General features: G+C 45.3%; 1 pseudogene; it reads right to left on the reverse strand.

The window, feature by feature from the left end:
* The window catches only part of LOC119394265 (roundabout homolog 1-like), a 59,159-nt pseudogene that overhangs the window by 14,577 nt on the left and 17,248 nt on the right, over positions 1 to 27,334 (reverse strand).

The raw sequence follows: 27,334 nt of genomic DNA on the forward strand, positions 1-27,334 counted from the left end.
TTTAGCTGTTTCCTTGGGACGAACAGTAGGCTAACTGCGGACTTGAATGACGAGCAACTACTGGCCTGCTCTGAACTACGCGGCATGACTTCCGAGCGCGATCGACTTTCAGACAAATCAGTGTTGGATTATTCTTCATGGCCTCCTCTGTTTATTTGTATATTTATTTACTATTTATTTATTTATTTATTTATTGCCTAGGATACAGTAGAGTCACGCGGATTCGACTGCCTTTAGCTGGACCCAGGCCCGTAGCCAGGGGGGGGGGGGCTAGCCCCCCCCCCGAAATTTTGGTGAAGTATGTGTTTTTACCAATATAAATAATAAATAGGTTTTTTTTTTCTCAAAAAGTCAAGGTTTTCAACAAGTGCCCCCCCCCCCCCCCCCAAAAAAAAAAAAATTACTGGCTACGGGCCTGGCTGCACCCGTACATGGTTTTCGTATTGAGGGCTTTATCATGTAACCCTTCACAAAGTTCCTCGATACTACCTTCAGCCTACCAATCCACGTCGGCTGACCTGCTCCTTCTCATCTCTGCTCACAATGTCGTCAACCCTATATCCCCATTACGCCAACCAATCACTGTGCGTAATCCGGCCGCACCTTATTTAGCACGCATAAGCAAGGCCTACGCGTGAAGATGTTCGAGAAGTGTGACACCCGCACAAAGAATTCGTGACGCACATAACAGTTAGCGCAGTTACAATCTGCAACAAGCTGTACAACGACTGGAAGGAAGTGCAAATGTGCATACATACATATTACAGGCACGCAAGCAAGGCGGGGGGGCAGCCCCCGGCAAGACTTTCTTCCGAACAATTAGGCCTTGGACCCCCCCTCCCGAAAAAATATCCTGGCTACGTGCATACATACATACATACATACATACATACATACATGCATACATACATACATACATACATACATACATACATACATACATACATACATACATACATACATACATACATACATACATACATACATACATACATACATACATACATACATGGTGCGTAAACGAACATTTCGTACTTACCATCTTCCATGGTCTGAACACTCCTCGAGTTGCTTGGTGGGCCTTCGACGCTTCTGTAGAAGGGCACAAGAAAGAACTCGTACTTCGTGAACTTCTTCAGGTCGTTGAGCACGTATGAGAGTGCTCCTCCGTTGAGCACAGTCACCATGTTGTACTTTTGCGAGCCGCCACTCATGTCTCGGAACCGAATATAAAAGCCTTCCACGTAGTCCCTCATGCCCTGGATCTGCGCGATGCAAAGAAAGACAGCGATTTGTGAAGGCGGACAGAACGGCTTTTCAGCAGTGCAGGATACGGTGTCAATGTAGAAACGGCGCGAACTCAAGCTAGCTGCACAAAGAACTTGTATTTGGGGCCGTCTACGTATGTTCATTTTAATTGGGTTTTCCTGCTTTTTGATGCACTTCAATGACATGTCCCAAATCCACTTCTCAAAAGATGCATAACATCAGCATAATTCCCAGCACACTCATTACAAAAGAAATATGCCACGCCTTTCACTCACTGCGTCAAAATTTTGAGTCCTTGCTAAATGCGTTTAGTTGCAGCACAGGTCCAATATATCGGAAAGGAGGTGTGCCACCGGCAGATAATCCAAGCATGTGTTCATGTAAGCGCACTTCAAGGTGCCTGCAACACATTTCTCCATGCACTTGAAGTTACATCTGACCGTTATATTCAATTTCCTCGAAGTACCAGCCTTCTACTATATGTATACGGTACCCCGATTTGTGACAAACATATCGCTAGTGTATACTGAAATTCAAGCTCTTTCTGCGTAGACTAAAATACAGTGTCTTAAATGAAACGACATTGGAGCTTCATGAAGTAATAGGGCGTACCTCCCAGTTGAGCTTGACGGCTGTTGAGCTGGCAGCCCGTATGTCTTGCAGGGACACAATGCACGCGCTGAGCTTTGCACGTGCCTCGTCAAGGTTGAACTCGGGGAGAAAATGTGGCGCCATTCCTGAAAAAAAATGCAAACGAGTCATTCCCGCTAACGGTCTTATTTTGACCGACGAAAATTTCATGCTCATTGAGCACTAAGTTTCTTGCAGCTGCGCGTCATAAATATTGCCGTTTTCTTATACTGACCACCGAAAAAGTTTGCAAGCCGCCTGAGACAGATACTTAGGATACGTCATAATTTACGTTAACCTAAGGTTCGCGGCAGTGCCTACATTTGTTGCTTGCACTGCGTGGTTTGTCGCGCACCTAATCTACGCTTATAGCGATTGCGATGAAAAGCGAAAATTTGTCTCCGAGCCACAGATATTTTTTTTGCGCAAGGAAATTTTTCAAACAACGAGCTGCATGCTCAAAGTTTACATCAAGTGGACTGTCCATGTCCAAATAAAATAATCATTGTTGAACGAACTACAAGGCGCTACAATCTTGGTATTTGATAAACAGATGGAAGTTGGTTACTTATATTGACAGATTTACTAAGACAACTGAAAAAAATATTTAGGAATCTATTTTCTCTAGCCCACCAACTACCTTTTGGTTCCACCGTTCGGATTGGTCTTGATGTGTACCGTGCATCATTTGCAACTTACCGAACATTTTTCTGGCTTTCATTTCTATTTCAAGTATTCACTTCAGACTAAGAATATCCTACTTTCTTAAGTTGTCTCCGACTGTAGATATTTCGGTGGGACAGTGTATTCGTGCATCTATAGATCATTGGATAGTTTGAAAAGTATACAGCGATACTGAAAAACTTTCCTAAATCGATATGATGCTGCCCATTAGGCAATGTCTAATCGTTAACTGAAGTTCATGGGGCGTGTTGTGCGAGGAAAATGTTCAGCTACGGAATTCTACTGAGCTTGATGCATCAGATTAAGTTCGCGGCCGCGGTGTCCCCGCTCTGATGGAATTGAGACGTAAGCGCGTTCACGTAAGTCTGCATACGAGTAGCCGTTACAATTTATACGGAGCAATTCACAACGATGTTCCTCATTAGTCAAAATGCGGTTTAGAGGAATGCTATAGTCCTGCAATTTAATTTACCTCCAATAACATAGCGAGCTTATGCCGAAAATCTCACTCACCTAGAGTTCGTATAGGTTCAGACACAGGGCTAGGGACACCTTGCCCGTGAGAATTCTCTGCTCGCACAATGAAAACGTAACGTGAGTCGGGACGCAAAGCTTGGATGGTGTATTTCTCAGCAAGCACTCGGTGGGCTGCCAGGACCCAACCGCTCTGCAAGTCGCTGCTGTAGTATTCAACTGCAAATGGAAAACAGCGGAGGCACGTTACATTTTGTGGTCTTTCCAGAAGATATTCCAGTGAATACTAGTAAGTTACTTTTAATGAGGTCACGCATAAGCTAAGACTGCATCTCATTATACCTTATTGTTATACCGTCACTATATGTGAAAATTGCAACCAAACAATTAGTTCACTTTGGTCATTAAGAAACATGGCTGTCATTTACTACCAGTTTCTTCAATATGTTTTGTTACATTTCGTATATGAGATTCACGACAACTCACTTGTGTATCCTTTGAGTGATGACGCACCCACTTTCTCGCTGCGTCTCCAGGCAAGCGTTATCGATGTCTCTGTTGTGTTTACGGGCACCGGCTGAGAAGGAGGGCCAGGAAACGTGGACGGGTCAGGAGAGCGGTGGAAATTCACGTTGGGATTATGCGGAGATTCAATAGTGAGCGACGCTGTCCAAGATGTCTCGCCGCTTTCGCTCGAAGCTTTGCAGGTGTACGCTCCACTGTCCAGCATTTGGAGATCTTTGAAGGAAAAAATAATGGCACGAATAAAGGGGCCCCTCGTGGGGTTGTTTTACCAGTTGGCCATTGTTATGACGCTGAGAAGGATGTTGGCATTAGTAACTAATATGTTTAATTTTCAACATGTAGCTTAGACCAATTTTATTTTCCGAGTGGTTTCTAACAACGGCGATATAATTGAGACTATTAAGAGGAAACCATCGCAGCCTTTAAATGTCAGATAACTACCATCTGAGGTGTAACAATGTTTTATGCTGACCTGTATTTTACGCTGTTCAAGCACGAAAACAAACCGAAAAAGGGAATAGGCAGGACAGAGTGCTTTCTCTTCTTTCTTTTCTTTTTCATGTTCTTGTGTTGCAAATTTAAAGGGCCCTGCAACACTTTTTGAGCTGGGTCAAAAAGCGCTGCCAATCGGTAGTCGAGGCTCCCGAGAACACGCGAGCCAAATATTATAGCGAAGCGAGCGGCCTGGAATTTACAATAAATTCTAAAAGTCAGCTGAAAATCTCTCCCTCTTCTCTCGACAAGTGATGTATTAGTCCGCAATATATGACGCGATTGTCGGCAGTTCCACCATTCGCTGATGTTATAATCACGATAACACCCTCATTATTACCTTCGTTGTCAATTCTGAGTTCAATGAGTAGATAATATGTATGTTTATATTGTGTTATGCCGTTAAAACACCGAACAAACATTAATATTATACTTCCGGTCTCACCGACAGCTCGTCTGCTCGTAGTTGCGTGGTGGCGTTTTCTTCACCATGCGCAGTGCCGAAATCGTGAATATTTCTGTGCTTTTGACCATCGCCGGTTGCCGTTGAGAGTGGCACGTTCTTACGACCGACCGAGGCAGCGGTGCAGCATTTCTCCGATAACAATGTTGGCGCCGGCTTGTTTAGGCACGGCCGGTCTGAATCTCAGCTGTCATTCGTTCCAAACGCGCACGCAGGTTTGCGTCCATGGCTGGCAGAGCGATGAAAACACTACGGCAGTTCGAGGTGCACACCCAACATTACCAAACCGACTCGCAGTTTTCAAGCACGCGCGATACACCGTGCGATGGAGACGACGTCCACGCAAGCCGACCGGAAGTGGCGCCACAGACCACGTGGTTGCGCCGAGACGCCAGAGAGAAAAAAATGAAGAAAAAAAATGCCGCCGGCGCTGACGTAACTCTTCGGCGCCTCCTCGCACCTCCGTCCTCCCTCCCTTCACGCCCCGCGCAGCTTTCCGCGCGCTCGCGGCGTTGAGTGGAGGAAGAAAGCTGCGGAACGTGATCTCTATAATTTGGTAACACCACTTAGACTTGACGGATTCGAAAATGTTTTGCGGCATATGACTCGTGAAGAGTCATACGTCAATAATGAGACTATTCCAATATAACTAAGAAGGGTGTTGCAGGGCCCCTTTAAGAACAATGCCTCCCCGACTAAGCCACCCGCAAACCTTCTTCATGTAGTTATGTATTTCCTTTGCACATGCTATGAGATTTCTCGATGGAGCCATGCCCTCACCTTGTATCTGAAGGGTGCCGGACTGCACAAGGGTGTATCGGGGCCTCTCCTCAATCCTTAGTGGAGCCCCGTTGTAGAGCCACTGCACAGTGGGCTTGGGCGTGCCGGTCGCATCGCAGGGCAGTTGGGCGGCCGTGTGCAGCGGCAGAGTCTGGTTGGCCGGGTCCGAGTCGTATGATGGGAGGTGGAAGGTCGGCGAGGGCGGTCACCTCCAGGTGACCCTTGGCCATGCTCGAGCCCACCACCGACAGCGCCGAACAGACGTAGTAGCCGCGGTCCTCCTTTCGCACACCGCTGATGGTCAGTGTGCCCTCGTTGCTCACCGAGAAGCGGCCATGTGACTTGCCCGGAAACATCAGCACCTGCGCGGGTAAAATGGCAACAAATTGGGGAGGCGAGGTTTTAGGCTGGCACGTGGGACTTGGTCTGATTAACTGCGGCCACCGGCGCTAGTACGTCATTTAGACTAAAGGCACAGCAGCAAGAATCGATAAACGTTTGTTTTTGTTACTTAATTGTATTGAAACCGCCATCTTTGGGTTAGCCCACAGACAACTGTCAATTTTCAGTGACCAGTCACGGAATACTTGTTGTTTGACGCAAAAGTCCAAGCCGACATAGATGAGTAGCGGTTCTTTCCTGCAATCGTGCGACAGTTCGGACGTATTCTGTGAAGCTTCAGAAAACTTGGCAATCTGCTGTTCCCGTCTATAAATCTTCATCAGTGCGAGTTCAATTCCCATGGCGCACTAATGTTGACTTGTGCAGAGCTTACTGAGCATTGCGCTTCAGCGTGCATCAATTCTCATTTAGAGATATTTGGCATGTGACAAAAATGGCCTCCTATTCGTTGTACGGATTAGTGAGATAAGAAGAATGACAGAGTTGTAATGATCCTAACCTGGTTGCCTTCTCGGGTCCAGAACACGGAAGGTGGGGGGTTGCCTGTCGCAAGACAGTCAAACTTGGCGACACCGTTGAGCCCCACTTTCTGGTTCTGAGGCGTGAGGCGGAATGTAGGACGCGCTGAAACGAGACAAGAAAAATTGTGACCAGGTATCCACAGCCTTCCTGTAAATGGTTCACTAAACAAGAGTTTAGGGATCATTCGGCGGATTTCTCGTTTAAACTGAAGTCTATATGGGTCCGCGTTGTTTTACCATAATGTAACTAGCTGTTTTCAAACTTCGTATTCCCGTAATATTAGCAGGAGAAAATCATCAGAGAGCAACGTAAATTACAGCTTTACGTTCTGATCTTTAGACAAAGTAGCGAATTGTTTCACAGCAGATGCCAGAAGTGACGTTGAACACTGCGGATAATTTTTGTCGACGGCAAGTTTACATGTTAAGCATAGTGTACGAAGCTGTAACTGATTGGAACCATTTCCAACTACTTGATTAGAGGAGGCCTTGCAATCTAGATATTGCGCAACAGCGGGCTGTAGGCATACGCTTCGGCTCGTATTAGGGAAGGGCAATATAAAGCGAAGTTATGCCAAAGCTTGCACCGAAAATTAATCGAGCAGTAATAAAGCAGCATAGTTAACGCTCGTAGAGACAGATGTTAACAAATAAGGAGAATAATTATTTATTTATTTCCCCGTTCTACATTTATGCAAAATGACAGAAAACAACAAAAAATGTACAGGCAGGACAGTATCTCTTAGTGGGGGCGATTATCAACGTCGTTGTATTTGAAGGCAGACTTGCTGCATGCATGAATCACAATATAATTTTTATAACGCAAGGAACATTTTGATAAGCTCGCTACACGCTATGATAACTCATTATCTGCAATGTAAGAAACAGTGTGTGAAAAAACACTGACGATAGGCGATTCATTTGTTGGTGATGCGGCCATCGGCTAGAGTTGATTAATTGTACATTATGAAGCAACTATATCCACTTCATTATGAAAACATCTGCGAAACTTCCCTCATTTTTCTGACTCATTGAAGGCTTAGCAGACTGTTATTGTCAATTGTAATAACAATTATTCTGAACATTGCGTAATTCTACGCAAAGAGGAGTTCATTCGCTACATAGGTGATTGATTTAGGATGTGCATTGCAGGTATCAGTATTCACGATGATTCTGCACACGGCGCGAAAACATACTCTGCAACTAGGGCTAAGACATAAAAGTAATTAGAAGCAAACAACGGAGTCGTTGCGCCAGACTCTATCGAAAATCAGGAAACAATTTTATGTTGCTGAACTCAAATAAAGGAGTGGCTACTCACAGTGCACTGTCAATGTCGCCGACGCAGAGACTGAGCCAACAATGTTTTCTGATTCACAAATGTATGTTCCCTCGTCTGCGAGAGCGACATTTTTGATGTGCAAACTCTTGTCCTCTTGAACGTAAGCCCTGAAAGAAAATCAATAGATGTCAGATCGCCTTCCCTTTTTTCAACAAGCACTACGCAAGATGTTTGTTTTGTTGATGTATTTATTTTCTTATTTCCCAATCCAATCTTGTTATACGCAAGCAGCATGATGGCTTTGCCGCATAGAGGGTACTACTGCAGAGAAGCAAGAGCAAATATTTCAAAGGTCAACTGTAGAACATGTGAACACTCACATTGGACGCCAACGCCCACTTCACCAATACATTCTGCTATAGCTAGAAAAAAAATTACGCCGGTATCACCAGTTAAGCCTAATGAATCGCGTTTCCACTTCTTTTCCTTCCATTTGTTAAAGCACATTTGTTAATTGAGCTTTTGCTGTCTTCGTGCGTGACGGGATGTGGAAAATCAGCCCTCATAAATAATTGGTTCTGGGCGAGACAGCAACGAGTCTGCTTTATATCTTGCAATTTTTGTGGACTGAAGAAATTCTTGTGTATAAGTATAAGAGCTTACAAGTAGCATATCTATGCAAAACAGACATATATGGCCCTAGGCTGATGCATATCATTGCATCGCGACAAGCGATCCTAAAAAGTTGTAAGGCTGATGAACCAACACATGCTGCTCAAGTGTTGCTGGTCACATGACTCACCTGCCAACGGGCATCTTGCCATCCTGCCTCCTCCACGTGACCGTCGGTTTGGGATCCCCATTCACTTTACACTGGAACTCAACGGATTCTTCCGCCAGCGACGTCACATCTTCGGGGACTCGGACGAAATATGGCTTCGCTGTGGAGGAAAGTCAATACTCACTAACCGGTGACACAGTGCATTGTATACTGAGCGCACGACACTCTCAAACACCTTGCTTCCGGAGTTCTGAGGTGTCCGAAATTTCTTTGTTTTTAAAAGTTGGAAGGCTCTTGAAGACACTAACACTAATTATCTCGTTGATGATGGAAATGTGCTTAAAAGACGTGGACGATACGTGAAGAAGATACACAAAGCGCATCTATCGTTCACGTCCTTTAAATGTATTCCCATAATCATCACGTTAAATGAACTCGACCAACTCGCTTAACTGACTCCCTATCTTCCCACACTATAGTGGGGGAAGATAGCGAGTCAATTAAGAAGATAGTGAGTCAGCCCAGGAGTGGCACAGGCACTGGCTCTGTCGTTTGTTGTGCCATATATATATATATATATATAGCACTACGACAGAGCCGGTGCTCTTGCCACTAACAGAAGCCTCATGATCGTCTCCTCCAGATGCGCACCATGGCAGCTTGTCGTAAAGTAGAAAATCACTTACTGTGCACAGAGAGCAGTGCCGCCGGTGAGTCCCTGGTGCCGAGCATGTTGGCCGCCCGGCACACGTAGCGTCCTTGGTCGGACGGGCGCACGTCGGCGATCACAAGTGCGCCCTGGGCCAGGAGGCGAACGCGCCCCGTGCCCGGCTGCACCTGGGCGCCGTCCTTGAACCAGGTGACTGTGGGCTCGGGGTGGCCCCTGGGAGGAACGCACTCCAGCGTCGCCGGCTCCCCACCCGCAACGTGGATGCTCTTTGGAAGCTGGCGGAACTCGTCGCGAAGCGCTACGAATGTAAAACAGAACAAAGCGAATGAGGGACACAATATATGACACTCGAACGTAATTATACGTCCATGGGTTTTGTCGCGTATGCAACCTGCAATGTACATACCGACGTGTTTCTGTGAAATCTGCATAAGTAACTCAAGGAAGGAAGAAATAGACGGAAAGACGGGGAGGTTAGTCAGTTTCAGACCGGCTGGCCACCCTGTTCTTTCGAAAAGGGGTAAGGGCAATAAAAGATATTAGACAAGAGGTGTTACAAAAACAAAGGGAGCGGGGAGGAACACGAAAAAAAGAAAAAAACGAAACGAAACGACAAGACGATATTGCTCAAGGTCTGTCTCTAAGACCAGTTGTCCGCAAAAAGAGCAAGAATGCTTTCGAAGCCTTCTGTGCTGAGAATGGAGTCGGCCAGTGTCTCAGGACCCTTGGACGAAGGGCTCCTAAGGCAATGGAGCCATATCCATACATGTTACGCTAGAATGGGAGAAGATATAAAAGAAATCGTATGGCTATGCTAAACAAATATGGTAACCACAAACGACTGATAAACGTGCGTGCAACGCGAAACGACTGTGTTGGACAGCCTCTTCGAGCAGACCGGCCATTATCACATATCGTCAAATATAACGAAAACAACAACAGTGACGAAAGTAAAAACATATAAGTAAAATAACTGTGCCCGTCGAAGACGAATTTATATGCATTGCAACGTAACGTACAAGAGTGAGATTATATTCTTGTTCATCACAACATATTGCTTTTCTCTGTTTTCTTTATCTTCTGACTTACGCAATCAGTTTTTCCAAAATCTGAGTACTTTGCGAACTTAAGCACCTTGTTGTGTTTACGATTATGAAACCAGTTTACATACATCAGTTAGCCTTGAATAACACAAAACTACAACTATTTAAATGATGCTTTCGGCAGCACGCTTCCGATACTAAGCATGTTAGCCGCAGTCATATATCTGCGCCGTAGAAACCGCCTTCCCTCAACCGTGTTGCTGCACGGCTTCATGCATTGTCTAAATCTATTGGCAAAAATTCGATCAGGTGCATGTATGATCAGCTGCAAATAGGCGCAGTTACGGTGTCGAGTAAGCTATGAAACAGTGCCGCGGTGGTATAGCGGTTACGGTGCTCGGCTGCTGACCCGAAGGTCGCGGGTTCGATCCCAGCCGCGGCGGTCGCATTTCGATGGAGGCGAAATGGTAGAGGCCCGTGTACTTAGATTTAGGTGCCCCTTAAAGAACACAAGATGGTCGAAATTTCCGGAGCCCTCTACTACGGCGTCTCTCATAATTCTATCGTGGTCTTGGGACGTAAAACCCCAGATATTATTATTAAGTTATGAAACAGCTCGTGCGCTACTGACGGATGGATGGATGAAAGAACTTTATTGAGGTCCAATAGGTCGTGCTAGTTTCCTAGCCCGAAGCGGGCCGCTCCTGAGCCTCTTCGAAAATGAGACTTGACGAACGCACAGCTCTAGATCAGTGAAGTGGAAGCGCTTTCAGAATGATCGAGATCTTGACACCATGGTATCGCGCGGCGCACTTAAACAAGGCCACAATAGCGCAGCTATTATTTCTAAACGCTACATATCATACTGATTGACCATCTGTAACAAAGAGCTCACAACTGTTAGTACATCGGCGGCATCAATACCGGACTTTCTCTTCTCTCACAGTATTACTATACCCTTTCCCAGTACACGGTAGGAACATCATAGGCAAAGTTATGAAGTATTGGTGTTGCTACATCCTCGATCAGCAAGGGGGATGTCATCAAATGCTGCGAAACGTCGAAGAGCAGGCGGCAGGCGGGAAAAATGCGCATCACTCAGGGCCATGTAAACAGCGTCGGACAGGTCGTCCATCTCAGCGGCCATTCATTCCTGCCAGGCGCGGCAGCACGAGGGCATGCAGATGGCATAGCGCATGCGCCATTGAGGTGCGGCCGCGCACCGGGCGTGACGGGACAACCTGGCAGCGGAGGCGCCTAGCACACACGTGCTGTGTGCGTTGACGTGGCCTGACGCGTGCCGGCCGACCAAGGAAAGTTGTTAGAAAGTGGGGGAGGGGGGGTCATCACGTGCGCTATTATTCGAAGAGCGTGCAGCACTCGCGTTTGCCAGAATTTTGGTTATTCTATGACGTAGCGCGCTTTCTTTTCGTCACATCGTTTGCAGTCACAAATGACTCGCAAGCGTCGGTGGAAAACGAGCGCCAGCAAAACAAAATACTTTTCTGAGTAAATGTTCCGCTGAGTGAGTGTGTTGAGCGTTGAGGAATAGCTGATGTGCACTGCAGATGTTTTCGCATATCTTAAAAAATAAGCGGCCCTTTGGGGTACCGAACTGCCATATTTCACGGTTAATAAGGAAATAGCGATGGTTAAAAAAAAAAACTTCGTGAATTTTATGCGTATCTAAGTCAGACCGACGTTGGTCAGACTGACGGCCTCCAAGCTCGCCATGTTACTTTTTTTATAACATTGAACGATTCTGTGGCACAATTGAAAAAGTTTTCACGTGTTGCGCCGCGCTCGGTGCGCCCACTCTGACCAATCGTAATGCGTTGAGCGCTAAAGCTTCTTCAAAATGCTAACCTTGTTTCTCCTGTGAACTCATCACCGCACTAGAACTTAATGTGACGATTTACCTCGCTGAAGTTATTCAGCGAGAGTCGGCATAAAAATATATACCATGGCCCAGAATTACCGCAAAGCATCAATGGACACTGGACTATAAAAGTGAATATGTGGCGACCGCCAGTTGGGGTACAGAGCCCTCGAACCTCAGGTGCGTGCACGAGATTAGACAAACGGAAAATTGTCACTACTGTGAAAACAGAGAATAGTCATCGACGTTAAGGTTGTGCAATTTAGGTCAATTAAAAAGACTCTGCAATACCGCTACACCTGTAGCTTTGCTAAAATGAAAAAGAAACAAATGCACTCCAGAATACGTTATATACTCTTTTTTTGTAATTGTTCCGTGGTTCCAAGGAACAAACGAGAATCAAGTCACTGTTGACATAATGTCCAATCAAACTCAGTCAGCTATTAGAAACGTGAATGCAAACGCCTTCCTTTTCGGAAAGAAACGAAGAAATGTGCTAACCTTTAAAAAAAAACAAGAACCGTGAGAAGTGGAGCTAGAGCAGAGATGGGAGGGTAAGCTGACTTGAGGACGCGCTAGAAGGTGTGAGAAGTTGGTGGAGAAAAGAAAACATCAGGCACAGAAGAAGGCAACCTCAGAAGCAAATACACATAAACGCGAAAACGTAACAAGCGGCAAGGCGCTATCGCGACAGCGATTGCGGGCCTCGCCCGCAGTAACGTCCGTCGAGAGAAAATGCGAGAGAAACAAAAAGGTGTAATCTATTTCGCGCGGGGCAACCAAACTCGCACGAAAAGAGCTAGCGCGAAGACTATGGAGTTGAGCTGCTGCTTCCGTCTTCAAAACAGCTTCTTCTTACGACGCTCATCCGCTGAGAGCCCCACCAGAATGGCTCTGAGCCCCGAAATGAGAGCGAGTTATTTTCGTCTATAATACCCCCTCGTTTCGGAATTATGGGAACATAACGCATTAAAAATCAAATCTGCCACGTTACCTAAAACGGCGAACAGCATTCGTGACTGCGTGGCGCTGATTGCCACCTGAAGGTGAAGCGATGGACCGAGCTTCTAATACGACGAAAATATACTTCAGATGGACCCGTTATGTAGGTTGTAGTCATGTCTTTATGTCTTCGTAGTCATGTTTTCATTAGAGCTGAGGTTTTGTTGTTGCATAGCCACGCACTATGGCTGTACAGTATTAGCGGAACATTTTGTTAGCACTTCATGAATGCTGCATCTTGAATCTGAAATGAAGTATTTGAAGTTATTTTACTTCTCTTCACAAATATCAGCGTAAGACCAAGCCGCCGCGGAGGCCACCATTTCACGCATCGTGAAACAACAATGTCGGCTCGCGCTGCATGACATTGTGTTCGTTTATTAGAAGGGACTTTTGTTCAAAGGTTACAAATAATCAGTTTCTTGTTTTTCCTATAGTCACAGTCCTTCACAAGCAGCATAGATATCCGAAAATGCCGCAGTTGTTTGTGCGTGTTTATTGTTGTGGTAGCAGATATTTTATTTATTTATTTATTTATTTATTTATTTATTTATTTATTTATTTATTTATTTATTTATTTATTTATTACATAAACACCCTTTCCCTTCAAGAGCATTATAGGCGTTATAGCTGAAGCAATATAGCGCACCAAGAGCCCTAAGTATTGTAGCATCTGAATTACAAGCAGCTTCTGTAATAAAGGCGGTACGCGCCGAAGTGTTAGGATATTTTAGCTTTCTCGCTGATCAATGCTTCCGTAAGCGGAATGGAATATATCGAAATACCATAGAATGTATACCATGGAACATATCGGGTGCGACTGGAAGCTTAGACCACGTCGCGTCCGTCACAGGCAGCTCCGCCGCAACAGGAAATAGACACACTGCCACTCCCTTATGAGGAGGACATATGAATGCTATAAACTTTTCGGGTAGAAGGCAACGCAGTTGGGGACTGCCAGCGTTCCTGCTGGGCGAGGTATTCGCCGGGAATGTCTGTCGGTCAGCCAAGCGTTACTCGCTCGCATTTCCTACGTTTTGTTTTCATCTGCACCCTAAAAAAACACACGAAAGTCTAAAGCAACGGGTTCTAAATAACAACCACGCGTTGCGGTTTTCGATTATCGCCTGATGTACCGATAAAAGGAACATGAAAAAGTTGTAGCAAATTTATCTTCAAGAACTTTTCTCTTCCAAGAGGGCACGAGCGAGCACTGTTTCTATCGTTCGCAGTTCCTGGCCAATGCTGCCTTCAGGCTATCCGGGGCTTGAGTCCGCTCCAGAGAACGAACGAAGCCGCGACCCTGCTCGCCCAACATCGTTCCACCCCTCTTCCCTTTCCTATATGCCCTCTCCTCCTTCCGCGCCCCTCTTAAACTGTCGCGTTCTCTTCCCGTTTCTTCAGGCAGACGCAAAACGAAACAGCATGGAAAACAAGCAGTCAATCACATGAAGAGTCTTTTTGAGAGGTGATATATTCGCCTTTGCTGGCCTTTTTCCGGCGACCAAAGTACATCGTGAAGCAGCAAAACTTATATGGCGCCCAAACGGCGGTAGAGAGCCCCTAAAGACTTCTTGGGGTTGGTGGGCAGGAGTCCGGCTTTTCTTTTTTGCTTAGCTGCAGCTTCGTTCTTTTAATGTGTGCCAGTGATTCTGCTCTCCCCCTCGATCTCCAATGCTATTTTCTCTGGACATGGCGTACAGCCTTGCAGGCGAGCCCACGGCACTCCCTAGAATGTCTAATGATGCCCGAGAGTAGATTTAGTTCCTTTGCTTTTGGCCGACCCACATGTCTCTTCTTTCTTTTTTCTTTTTCTCGTGCGTGTGCTACTCGGAAACATGCATGAATCGCCTAAACTCTCGATTTTTGCGTGAATATAAGCATTTATTCTGTGCAGCTTGCGTTCGTCGTTAGAGAAATCAAATGGCTTGCAACTGTGCCAAACGTTGCTCATGGTTTCATCAATTTCTTAGAGCTTGACTAACTTTGATTCACTTTGAACATCTTCTACAAAAGGGCACTCGCATGCTTTTCCAAGTAGTTATTTTCTTTTATACTTTTTATAGTTTCAAATACGTCTTTCGCTTTGAATCCTTCAATTTTTCATCGTGTCTTAACACATGTACATACACCCGCCAAGGTGGTCTAGCGGTTATGGTGCTCGGCTTCTGACCCGAAGGTCGCGGTATCTAATCTCGGCCGCGGCTGCTTCATTTTCGATCGAGCTGGAAATGTTTGAGGCCCGTGTACTTAGAATTAGGTGCACGCTAAAGAACACCAGGAGGTCGAAATTTCCGCAGCATTGCACTACGGCGTCCCTCATAATCATATCGTGGTTTTGGGAATTTAAACCCTAACAATTATTATTATTAACGCATTTACACTACTCACTTCTACAATTTTTACAATTAGGAATGCTAAACATAATGAGCATAAGAAAGATGCTAGACCAACACGATCTGTTGGCTCATAAACTCGATAAAGAACGCTTAGCGTCGACACTCAACTAAATATAAGGAATCAATAATTATCAGCAATCGATACAAGTATTCAGTGGCAAACACACGTGCATGAAAATTGATATGAGCAGCGTAGAAACTCAACCTGCCGTTAACATGTGACGCGTATAATCACTTTCTTACTGATCTTTTAAATTCACCACACCCGTTCATTTCACGCTCCGCACAAACAGTGTAGAACAGGCCACTCACAATCCACAACTTCCGTGAGCTAGCCCTGTAGCTAGAGAAGGGTGACGTAAATTATTCATGAGGATTAATAATAAACTCACGCCCTGCGTGCCTGCTGCTCATGCTTGAAGTCACTGCTTGTTTTATACCAAGTTATAACATGTTCCACATATATATGTGAATATTTAGTAATCTTATATAGTTTCTATTACTGTTTCGTTACATCTAGCTCTCCCCAATTCCTAGGCTGCTTCGCTCCGGATTAAAAATTTCGAAAACGAAGGAGTCGAGCTCATTGGCCACTACGGAAAACGCAAAGGCGGGGACAATCATAATTCGTGAGTGTTCGCAGTTAGTATCCTCTAGTAGGCAGCTAATGAGCTAAGCTCCCCATTCGAGCAACTGGAAAAAGCCGAAGTTTTCTTACTAAAGAGCAGTTGAACTCATTTCCTTGGTAATACCTTTTTTTTTCTTCTTAAAATTTGTAATTTTACGTTGGGTTGTAGCTAACGTAGATGTAAATTGCTGGCTACTGAAAAATCAATAAAACAATTTTCTTAGACGACACTCTAAGACCTCTAACTTGACTTGAGAGAACATTTCCGACGCTTATGTAAGTTGAGAAGCGACAGCTTTTGTTCTTTAATGGATGCTCTCTATGGATATAGTTGCGTAAATCGAATATATAAGTGATTAACGAACTCGCCTAAAGTTCTCGGATAAATCATTTCAAATTATTTTATTCAGATACCTCCCCAACAAAAATCAAACGAACAACAACAAAAAGCCAGATGGTGGTGACCATTTGTCTAGATTAACGACAAGAATTTGGTCTATTATACTGTATCTCTGGATTTCTCCATCTCAATTTAAAAAAAGAAATGACAATGTTCTACAATTTATAGGATAGTTACCACAATCTTAAAGTTTTAACTTAGTTTAATACAGAGCCTGAATGACTGTGCCGAACAGCTCTTATTTATGTACAAAAAATTACTCCTTGTACATGAGGTTTGCAGATATGGCTCATGACAACGTAAACAACTAGAGTGAAATACGCGAATTACCAAGGTTATAGGGCCAAAATTGCTAGCATTCCTGTTTAGCATCTTCCATCAAATTGCGCGTCCAGCGGCGAAGTGTAGACACCGATATGCAAGCTTACGAAAGACACTTCCTTTTCATTTTTTTTTAGGCCCGACTGGTCTTCGGGTCAATGCATTCATTCCATCCTGGATAATTTCGCGGAACACTTTACGCCTACTCTCAGCACACATTCGTCGGTTGAACTCCGATGGAAAGCACTCCGATGCGCTGCCGCTGCCAGCAGCGCCTCAGCACTATACAATAGAGTGGTTTTGAACGACAAGACGGTGGTAAGGTCACGACATTTGGCCTAAGTTATAAGGTGCACCAATCACACACTCCGAGAAAGCTCTGCAGAATCGCGATAATAGATGCTGACAGGCGTGGGGCGGACGGCGGGGGTTAGACATTGGCCGCAAATCATGGGCCCGTATATTCTTTACTCGACAGCTGTCGCTTTAAAGATTCGGAAAATACGACATGTGCATGTTCGTGGGCTCTGAGAGCACCAGCAGTCACCTGCATTGTATGTATGTTTTTTACAGCTTGTGTGTGTGTGTGTGTGTGTGTGTGTGTGTGTGTGTGTGTGTGTGTGTGTGTGTGTGTGTGTGTGTGTGTGTGTGTGTGTGTGTGTGTGTGTGTGTGTGTGTGTGTGTGTGTGTGTGCGCGCGTGTGTGTGTGTGTGTGTGTGTGTGTGTGTGTGTGCGCGCGCTCACACACACACACACACACACACACACACACACAGATGTTTACAGGCACCGGCCCAGTCAGTGAGTCCACGTTCTCCACCCCTAATCAATTATAGCCGGATGGTTGCAGCGGCGAACTACAAGGCCTCGGTTATTGGAAAGAACAGGGTCGTGTTAAATACACACGACTAGACAGAAAGGCAAAGGTTGAAGACCACAATATAACTGGCTTAAGAAACCAGCGTCGGCTGTCCTGACACCGCAGTGGACGACGTATGCCTGTGGCTGCTGTGGCGTTGCTCCTAGAGAAACACCGAAAGGTACACCGCTCCGAGAGGCACCGTATAAATACAGAGAGGAAAATTTATCGGTTCGGGGCCGCGTTCGTACAAGTCATCTTAGATTTACTTCGCGCATGCTTGGAAGGCACACAGCGACACCGCAGTATCTGTGGCTTCAGTTTCTATTTTAAGAATGTTGACCTATGGTGTAGGCAGCGCCTGGTCTGTACGTGGGGCTATTACAGCGTAGGTATGGAAAGTGAATATGCTTATCCCTGGTACGTCCCCGGAACGCAAGACTCTGGAATGCTATAGGTGGCACAGCGCCAGCCAATGTTCCCAGTAAATTAACATAAAAAACATACCATCATCATCATCACCATCATCATCAGCCTGTCTACGCCCACTGCAGGGCAAAGGCCTCTCCCATGTTCCGCCAATCAACCCGGTCCTGTGCTTTGGTGGTGGTGGTGGTGGTGGTGCCCAAAACATACCACCTAACCACAAAGGAGTCCTGCTGAATGAATTTATAAACATTTTTTTTTCAATGTAATTACGGTACTTGAACCACGTGAGAAGAAAGTGAACCTTTTACTAGCAGAAGAAATCTGGGCACCAGCGTTGTAATAATCCATTTTTCTTTGGATGACACATCAAAAGCCCAAATTTGCTTTATCACTCCAAGGAACTAGGATACGGTATTGAACGAGTTTGTGGATAGATAACAAGCACGAATATCGATTGCCTGTTGGTAACCCTTATTACAGTTATTCCACCACCTTCCAGCTCCCACACTCGCATACACACTGAGGCTGGCCTGGATCCATCCTCCTTTCATAATAAGCTTTCACCTCTGTACGACTGTGCGTTCGAACTCTAACGTGACCGTGACATTACAACTCTACATAAATTACTTTTCACAGTCATTTAATGCCGCTGTGCATGATGGCGTCAACGTGTCAGTTCACCTCGCTTTAGCACCGTTATCCTCTTGACACTGATCGAATGCAGAGGAAATCCAAGCAGAGAGATTCAATTGGTCGACAGCTACAGGTCATGCCCTCCTATTCGTACAACTACAGCTCCCGGGACAACCTCCAGCAGGGGGTCTCGAAACGCGCCGTGAATACACTCTAAGCCGGGTAACCCTTACTATAGGTGCACATTTTCAAATCCTAGTATACCTATATTTTAAAGGTTAAAAAGTAACTTATATACGTGTAACCCTTATTATAAGTATACAGGAAAATATGTAACCCTTAGTATTGTACGTGTTAGATACCCATTTTAGAGGTTACTTGTCGGTCTTTCACCCCTCAAAACGTTGCAATAATACTTAAAAAACAAAGGTCCTCTGTGAAAATCTGTGCTACATTTTTTTCGTCATGCGTGGTAGGTTCTATACCGCTATATATATATATATATATATATATATATATATATAAAGTGACGATTTTCACACATGGCCAAGGTTGTTGTAGAATATTCTAATGTTTTGGGCGGCGAACGGCCCAAACGTTGGTGCAGTTTCGAGCGCCAATTACGAGCGTAAAATTTCACATGATTTTTTCAATCTTCTACCGGCCTTCGTAAAAACGGCAGGTAGTACACAGAACACAAATAATGTGTCAGCAAGTTTCACCAGTATTGAAGCACTGAACTGAGTTCAAATAATGCCGTAAACGAGTGCGATATTGCCAAGAAGTCACATCTTATTTCTATAGCGAAAACATGGTGAGGCGTGGGCACTGCTTCGAAATATAGTTTTCGAAAATCTCGCTCAATTAATTTCTTTGGTGTTTTGCCGAAGTGCCGATATATAAAGCTGCCGGCCATGTCTTTCGTACAAACACACACATTCCTTTGTTTCAGACTTGACAAATTACAACATGAGTCCCGACTGAAGAATCGCCTTTAGAAGGATGTCAGCTTTCGACAAACCTCATTTACATTTTACTTTATTCGATAAATGCTTTGCTTATCATGCCCTGAAATACGGCCTATTTTATCGAAATAGACCTTTGCAGACTTTGGGGTGGCCTTAGCACACAAAGCACTAATGACATGTATCTAGCAATCATAAGCAGATATTTATATATATTGAACATCAGGAGTTCAATTCTAATTTTTAATAGCACTCCACGTGACTGCTGAAAATGCTGCGGCAGTGAAAGGGTATTGTATGCTGCTACAAATATACCACATAAAATATTTCAGCTTAAGTATATAGGCTGCGTAATTTGCCACACAGATGTGTGACATATTTAAAAAAAGAGTTCAAAGTGACACAATCGAAAGATTTTTATTCGGAAAATCGCAGACAACAAGAATTATGTAGGTCTAACTTAGTCCCAAGGACAAAAGTAGCAAACAAGAAACAGCGATTAGCTTGGCTACAATGAAACCAAAGTAACGTAAAAATTATGCTAACAGTACTGTGCACTTCAAAGTACGATAAAAATGTGCCCCTGCTTTCTTGGCTTGAAAAAAGTCATATATATATAATATATATATATATATATATATATATATATATATATATATATATATATATATATATATATATATATATATATATATATATATATATATTATTATTAATGGTTCAATGGGCCAGTTCTTCTCGAGTAATGGGTATAACACAACGAAGGCGTTGTCAACAGTGATATAAATATTTATTTCCCAACAGTTTCGGGAGGAGACCTCCCTTCCTCGGGGGATGAGTTAAAACTGACGTCGAAGTTCGAACTTGCTTCTTGCCGTGTCCCTCTCGCCTTCAAGGACATTTCAGAGAGGGGGGGGGGGGGCGGGGATAGAACCTAGCACCAAAAGTGATGATGTATAATGAGATGTAGTTGACGTGTTAAACTTGGGTAAACTTTCATAAATATTTTGCACAGTATCCTTTTCAGAGTTTGCTACAGGGGACATTTTTTTATGAATAAATGTGCACCCTTTTAGCTATTTTAATATTGTCTTCCGAAGTGCAAAAAGAATCAAATAAAGCAGAGCTGGGAAACCTCAAATTCCACAAGAAGCATCTCTTTTTAGGCTGGTTTTTTAACCCATCCTGTGAGCAACTGTTATTCTGAATCTCTAAAAAGAGTAGTGAAAAGCCTTATACGCAAATATATGCATTTTTCAACACTCGAGGAATACCAACACTTTACTTGCAATTTATTCTACGAAGAAGTACCGAGGAAAGGGATCCGCATGTGTCTTACAACGTTCAGGAAGCGTTATTTCCAGAAGGCGCCTCATCCTTGCCATATCATATACCACACCAGACAAGCTAGATGAATCCAATGCCTGAAATTCATGAATTTTTCTGTGAGTACCATGTCAAGTAATCCAACTGCATAGTACCTCATGCTATGTGCGGATGGTTAATCAACGCCAGGCGCTTCAAAAGTTTTGTGCAAACATGCCAGGCAACGAACCTGCAACTCAGAGGCAGCACTTTCCTTTGTAAAGACAAAGGTGTCTGTGGAGGCTGGGACAGTTGTTGTTCTTTTCTTTTCCCTATGGCTTCTAGCTTTGCGTGCAATTGATAGTCTTCGTATGAACATACTCTGCAAAACAAACATCCATCAATTATTTTGGGTGTTCTAAAGTCTTTGCAAGCTATTTTAAAATTAAATAAAAGGACACATAAAAATCATGAGAAATAGCAAGTACACACTGGTATTCATAGCTGTTGAATACTTTTAAAAAATAGATTAATTTCAGGAAAACATCATTCAAGCTGAAAATTGATGAATTTAATATTGCACAAACTCAGTTAACCAACTTGCATGTGACTGCATTTATTAGCTCGTGTTTAGTGTTTGACTTACACAGACATGGCTTCATGTCTGCTGAAGACGGCTAGCTGGTTTTGGATTCTCCCACATGAACCGTCGGTACTTTTTAGAAAGTGCCTCCCCAAGCGCATCATACTGCCAGCGGCAATCTGCTGTGTTGCAGCTCGTAATAATCTGATTTTCACTGAAAATGTCCAATACAATGAACTCAATATTTCATAAAAATAACGTTTCTGGGTTAGTTTCAAGAAATACATAACTCGCACGGGTCATGATAGGTAATAATTCACAGCTAAATTAGAAGACCAGAGATCAAAGCGATACGACTTACTCATAGAGCAATTTCAGCTCGAAGCTGGCGACACAACCTTTCATGTTGGCTTTCCGAACTAGCTTTTCCTTACAGCAGTGGCTGTACACATTCCGAAAAACGATGACAAGCTTTCAGGCAGCCACTTCAGGAATTCTTGAACAAATACTACAATCTTTATTGCAAAAGGTAATGATGAGGACATGAGTTTGTGCAAAGTAACACAGAGAAAATTTCAACAAGATACATATTACATCTAGGCAAGAGGAGATTCTGAAGGCATTTTGTAATTGCATAACCCTCAGGCGCAAACGACGGCTCCGCTTCGAAAAGCAGCAGGAGCCGCAAAGATAGGCGAGCGGGCATAACATACAGAAACCTTATCTGTAAACGGACACGCAACACGTAATGAACTCTATCTACCAAGCTCGAGTGAGGAGGGCGCCGGTGGCAGCGTCTTCAAAAAGCCGAAAATGTAAACGCGCGCCCACTTCCACCTCCACGTGCGCCATGAGTAAATAGACACAGCCTCATTGCAAAAGGCTACGGTGCATAGCAATGTCGCACTGTGCTACTAGAGAAACTATTTGTGTAAGAGTTAAGGACGCAGTCCACAACACAGAAGAGCTTGCAAGTGCTACCGACATTCGAAATGCTACGCGCAAGCACATGTAGTTTGAACAAACGGCACTTACCAAGCTCGAGTATCTTCCCGTGGACGCCGGGCCAATGGTCGCAATACTCGCATTTTATCTCCGACGGACCAGTCACTGCATATTTCCGGCAGTCGCAGACCTGTTCGTTACATCGGCCTCGTAAAACGCTGAACATGTCCTTGTTCGTGAAGGCCATGGATGCGGAGAGAGGTACCCCAAACCACCGAAAACTAATACACGAGGCGCGAAACGTATACAACCGTCACGCCGCCATAATAGCACGCTTCCCATAAAGCACGAAAACAAAGCATCAAGGAGAGATGAAACTGACAAAATGGCGTCTCCTGTTGAACCTTCGAGAGGGAGCAAGCGCGCCTCTCTAGCGCTTTTATTGCGTGAGAACGTTGCGCCGCCGTTTATAGGTTACTGTGTAAGGGTTACACTTTAGTTTTCGCTAATGTAACCTATAAAAGCGCTCCGAAACCTATATTTTCTGAGCAGATGGACCCCGTATCCCTTAAACATCGCGAAAAACATTAAAAAGTCAAAACAACTCTCGATGTAACCCTTATTTTATGGGTTAAAACTGCGTATGGGTTGCAGTATGAGTTACCGGGCTTAGAGTGTATGACAGAACGATAGGGGCAGAGGGCGGCGCAGAGTGAAGAGATTGCGGCAGGTCACTCCGCGGCTAACACCAGAGGGCAAAGGAAAGGGCCACCGGCGGCTTCGTTTCCGGAAGAGGAGCAGCGGTGTAGTGCAACCTCGCACCGTACATGCACGCACGAACGGGCATGTCCGGCTGCAGCATCGCAGAGTGCGCACTGCTAAGCCAACGGAGCTCCGCGTGAAACGCGAGCGAACGTTTAATTCCTGGCGGTGGTGGTGCCCCGTGTATATGAGTTGTACGAGTCGCGCCCTGGCGCCTCACGTGGCGCGCGCGGCGCAACCACGCTGGTCTTTTAGTCGCCCCCGCATGAAACGGCGGCGCCTGCCTGCTGTTTGCCGGACACCCATAGGCCCAACGAACGGCGCCACCCGTAGCGCGGCCGAAGAATAATGAAACGCGCGTTTCAGCCGTCGCCCGAACCACGGGGGCGCCACCGCTGTAGACAAGAAAGCTACCTATAGGAAACGCCTCCTCTCTCACGAACGTCAGATTTCATACCACGCCAAAACCTGAATTCACTGCGTGAATGAGCACCGCAACACGCACGCGGGTTTATACGAGCGCGGCACTTTCGCAGCGGAGAGTGCCCGATTTCGCCCACGTAACGCCGAAACGCGAGTCGTAATAACCGTGCCTCCATTAGGCGCGTATGCCGACACCAATGCGCACACGGCGCGTAAACGCAGCGTCTTTTCGGCGGCCAGTCCTTAGACGTGCCGCAACCGATCCTGACGGCTCTGTAGGAAGCTGGAGTTCACGGTCTTAAGTGGCTACGCTGGCCTCTCTCAGCCCTACACGCACCTTTGAGAAAGCAGCTTTGGCTTGCAGCATCACACTGCACGTAACTGCTCGAATACTGCACAGTTGCAATGCGCGGAGATGCATTATATGTTATTCGTTGCAGTGTAAAGACTGTGTTTAAAAAGGTTAAAAGGTCAACAATTTGGAAGATGAGCGGGGCGGAGGTTTAGTGAAAGCGTGAGACGGAGCCTACAACTCGTCCCTAGCAATATAATAGGGACGGTCGCTGTTAGAGAGATACGCCAGGTACAGAACGTTATAAGCACACGTACATAGATTAAAACTGCATGCTCTTCAGCATTTCTTTGTGATGAAGCGAAAATAAATGTTTCAAATTAAATGACTTGACTTTGAGAAGTTGTACAGACTCCGCTGAAGTAAAACGCTAAGGCTTGTGGGAACCACGTCCACCGGCTATCTCGAGATAGCGCCGCGTTCTGCGCAGTTACGGTGCGCGTGGCCCATATTCGTGGTTTAAAAGGGGCATCCTGCGCGCTGCGTGTGGGCTGCCAAGAAGGACAGACGCTGTCAGCCGCGCTGGCCGATTGCTCCTGCCCGAGATCATGGACCCCGCCTCCCTGTCCCGTGTCCCTGGGCCGATCTTTTCGTATGAGCTGTAGCTGTAAATAAACTGTTGTTTTTTTGTTGTGATTTGAAGCCTCCGTCGTCCTTGCTTTAACTACTGACGGTGCACAGCAAGCCCAATACTCACAGGCTGTAGGTTAATACTTGGTACGTTTTCATCGGAAAAGCTTAGTAGTCTCAGAAACACTCGCAGGATTTTTTTGACAGAATCATATAAAGGACATCGTCCGGAATGCCGTTTGTACGAGATGGGGCCTCCTTATTCCACCTCTGTCATCGCCAGATTATCAAAGGTTAGGCTTAGCTGATGAACATACCACTATAGTTTGTTGAAACCGGCTGCGAGAGCGTTGTCCTGCGTGAAGCTTGCGCATGACAGATCGGCCGAATACTTCCGTGAAGATTGTCCTGAAGCCAGCCCATGTGTGATGGTCGTATTCATGGTTTTTAAGACAAGCAATAGAGACACCCGCTAAACAAAAGAGCAGTGATTTCGGTCTATAGGGGGTACTGATTCATAGCTTATGAAAGCGCAAACTAAATGACACCCCGAAAGAACACACAACTGCTGTGTGAGAGTTTGTCAGTGTTCTGTCCTGGTGTCGTTTAAGTTGCGCTTTCAGAAGCTATGCGCTGTTGAGCTTCATTGTATTGTCTTTTTTTTTGGGGGGGGGGGGGGGGGCTTCAGTCTTTTTGAAATGACAGCAGACAATCTTCGACGTGGCATCATCGTTACCACTGAAGATGGCAGAATGTCGCCGACACAGTGCACCAGCACGCTTAGTGGCTGGCACACCCTGCTGTTGTATTTGTCTAGTGTCCTCAGCACGGTCCTCAGGAATGACGGACGGCGGAGATCCGCTGCGCGATTCCTCGATCGGCGAAAGCCGCAGAAACATCGACCGAAATGTAGAGCGAGCAAAATACTTGGCTGAGAATAAGCAGGCAGCGATATAACAAATCAGGTCTGGACACCACGAGCTCTCCTGTATGAGCGAATTAATGGCTATGTGGCTGGTGCGCCCGAGAAATTTTCTTGACAACATAACTAGTAATTTCTCCGGAGAATTCACATATCAATTATCGCTCACGGGAATTCACATCGCTTTAGTTTAGTAAGGTCTCCCACTGTCTCGAAGGGCAGACTGAGAATTTCCGGACCAAAGAGTGCAGATTTGTTTGTACCGACTTGTGCTAGTTTACCTTTCTTTTCCATCAATCAATCAATCAATCAATCAATCAATCAGTCAGTCAGTCAGTCAATCAATCAATCAATCAATCAATCAATCAATCAATCAATCAATCAATCAATCAATCAATCAATCAATCAATCAATCAATCAGTGACATTCACACCAAACCTTCTGTGTGAGTCTCTGCTTCTCAAAACGTTTTCCTGTATTTTCAGGAGCATTTCCTGTTGCCCAATGTCAAGGTTGTTGTGCGGTTTTTCTTTTTTCCTCCTAGAGAATCCCTCAGTCATGCCACTGCCACACATCCTTCGTTCGGGGAACGCCGGGTATTGCAAGGAAATTCACATAAATATGTGCACGCGGAGTGTATGAATCTAACTGATGCGCATTATCATGAGGGTTACTCATGCGCGCAACGAAGACCATTCATGTGTCGGTGCCATTTCGAATTTTTAAGTGTTTCTAGGCTATGCAGCAGCCAGTGTGGTCCCCTTTGTACTCTGTGCCGACATGTATAGTCGGTTGAAGTCCCTGCACGGTTGACATCAAGATTCAAGAGTGGCGCCTTCAACACACCGCCACCGGCTTTGCGCCGGTGAGAGCCCACGCCCTCGCACGTACCAAAACACGCACACATGCCACACGCAAAGACACAAACACACACACGCCTGGAAGAGGAAGCTGTCACACCTGCCACCCGCAGCCGTTCCGGACGATCTATTCCTGTCGGCACGCGGCTTTGAAGAGCCGGCGCCGGTCTTTCGCCGAACGTGGTGGCGTAATAAAGAGAAAAAGTGCCTCCGAGTCGGTGGTAAACGCCTGTCGCGCTGCATTACGCGCAGCAAGGCACTAGTTGTTTGTATATGCGCTGAAGCAACGCCTGCACAGCTCAACGGAATGATTCCGGTAATATTCGCATATGCTTGGAAAAAATAAACAACATCGAGTGTACAGAAGCATTACGCTGCAGAGACTGACGGATCCTCCTGCGTCGGCGCAGCAGTGTTACTGGGCGAAATGTCGGCTGGGTATTGTTGTCTTTGGTAATATTAATTCATAGAAACAAAACAGAAAAAATCTAGTATAAGTAGTGAACTGCTAAGGAAACAGGGGATCTGAGCAAAGAACATGGCAAAAATACTGGTAAGGGAGGTAATTCGAGAAAGTAAAGAATTGCGTGGACGCTGGACTTCGCACATTACTGCAAGGTGAATGTGAGGCGAATGCGCTACAAATACTACAATTACGCAAAGGGAGAAGAAAGCGCACTACAGAATGGCTCACCATTGCTCCTCTGATAAAGACTCTCAGATGAAAAGAAATACCCGTTCGTTCATTTTAACATATGGTGTAGTAGCGCAAATTCGTTCATTCATTCATTCATTCAGGTTATTCAAAATTGTTTTTCCTTGCCTTAGGAGACTTGGCAAAATGCTTTATAATCGCCTAACTTAGGCGGCGTGGTGGCGCCTGAGAGCGGTGACCGCCGCCTGCGCCACCACGTTTCTGTGAACCATGTTGCGTGGCCTTCTCCGAAGGCAGAGATAAAGTGACTTCTGGGCCAACAATAGAGTTACTGTACTTAAGTGGCGCTTAGGCGTCTAGGTTTTTTTCTCGAAGTTATGTACCAACTAGCCCAGCAACAAGTTCTGCAGAGTTACTGTATACGGC

Source organism: Rhipicephalus sanguineus, chromosome 5 (genome assembly GCF_013339695.2).
Source record: "Rhipicephalus sanguineus isolate Rsan-2018 chromosome 5, BIME_Rsan_1.4, whole genome shotgun sequence".
Taxonomy (NCBI): Eukaryota; Metazoa; Arthropoda; class Arachnida; order Ixodida; family Ixodidae; genus Rhipicephalus; species Rhipicephalus sanguineus.